We start from the raw sequence: 1,859 nt of genomic DNA, 5'->3' as shown, positions 1-1,859 counted from the left end.
TGTTTATTACTGTTCTATTTCCTTCTCTGTACCTTAAAGCAGAGAATGTAAAAAAGTTTATATATGGATCATAAGAATGAACAATAAAGAGAATTCCCTCTCTGCCATTAAAAGCTTAGAAAATCATATTTTAATGAAGCCTAAGCCAGAGCTAACATTCAATGTCCCAAACAGCACTTCTTGATTATTTCAGCAGTAAGCAACTTGTTATATAAAGAACTGCCAACTGAGCACACAAGAAAGTCCAGACCAGGCACCTTCTGATAAAGCATCCCACATAGTCTATATATTTAAACCATTTTATTTTATATTTTATTTTTTTAGGCGCGGCAACTCTTGGTTGACCTCACAGATTGCAAGGACCTTGTCAGCTTACAGTTCCTTATTTTTTTATATTTTTATACTTCTTTTTACATCTACAGCACCTGGTTTTCCTAGGTGGTCTCCCATCCAAGTACTATCCAGGCCTGACCCTGCTTAGCTTCCGAGATCAGACGAGATTGGGCTTGTTCAGGGTAGCATGGCCATAGACCATATTTTATTTTAAAAATTAAAATACTATATTATAGAGCGGTATACCCATTCATTCAGGCAAAAGACCAGCAAGAGAACCTTCAAATGCTATCATCTAAAATACAGAGAAAGGGTGTTATTATATTCCATAAGGAAAAGATGACTTGGGAAGAGAGGAGAGAACCAACATTTGAGTGCCTGCTATGTGTAAGAATTAAGTTTGGTGGTGTGTTATTTAATTTAATTATATCGACAAACATAACTTCTGTTACAGCTGTTTTGGATGATGTCCAGGGAATAGGTCTCAACTAAAATTTGTTGATTTGAAAGCTCACAATCTCTGATAGCATACTCATACCCTTACACATGTTGCTTACTGACTAAATACATGAGACCATTAACTAAGATGGGGAGTGCAGACAAACATCAACCAGGCACGTGTGCCTGTGTATACACTGTATTGATTCAGGGATGATAATGAAACATATTGCATTTAATTTGGGATGCCTACTGAATATCCAGGAATATGGATCTTGAACACATAAGAGAGATCTAGGCTAGAAACTGAAAGGTCACAGAATCAAAGCCATGAAGATGGGTGAGAAGGAACTTGTATTAAAAAGGAAGCCAAGAACATGTACCTAGCTAGGGTACACATCAACAATTCCATTGTGGTATAGAGCAGGGTACTGCACAAATGAACACCACCACGACAACTGCCAAAAATGAAAGGCATTTGGCATGTCAAATGCTATCACGATGCAACCCAATCCTTGTTCATTCAGTTTGACAAGTAGGTGGCTGAAGTGATATCAGTTTCTGAAAGTGAATCCAAGTCCACCAAGTTAAGCAGTAAGTGGCAGGTGAGGAAGCAGAAATAAGATAGTGGATCATTTTTCATTCACTGAACAAATATCTGAGGGGCTTAGTAAGTGACTTACCAAGCAAGCTCAGTGTTCGGCACATTCGGCACATAAAAAGGAGACCTCGGTCATCTTTTGATGCTTTACAGATGACCATCCTTAAATACCTCTTACTTATTAGCATTATAAGGCATCAATCACATTTCTTTTTAGATGCCCTTTCATTTACCAATGCCTTTTTAAATCTTAAAGTTGTAAATTTGTATTTGATATAATTTATAAAGAAAAACACTACAGACAGTTACAGAAGTTTCAAAACTGGAGATTTCATTGACTTCTTCAAGGCACAAATTCATCAAACAAGTCCCCTAATATTTAGATCAATGTCTTCATTAGAAAGAGAGATCCAGAAATTGTGCTAAAATTAATATACTTTACAGTAACAATGACAATGACACTTCCATTTTTACAGATGAGAACACT

At 36.5% G+C, this 1,859-nt stretch overlaps 1 pseudogene; it reads right to left on the bottom strand.

The window, feature by feature from the left end:
- Positions 1 to 413: 413 nt before the first annotated feature.
- On the bottom strand, positions 414 to 532 carry LOC111728871 (annotated as a pseudogene).
- Positions 533 to 1,859: the final 1,327 nt, after the last annotated feature.

Source organism: Pteropus vampyrus, unplaced genomic scaffold, assembly GCF_000151845.1.
Source record: "Pteropus vampyrus isolate Shadow unplaced genomic scaffold, Pvam_2.0 Scaffold233, whole genome shotgun sequence".
NCBI classification, from domain to species: Eukaryota; Metazoa; Chordata; class Mammalia; order Chiroptera; family Pteropodidae; genus Pteropus; species Pteropus vampyrus.
Note: the sequence above shows the minus strand (reverse complement) of the source record. Positions and strands in the feature narration are given on the sequence as shown.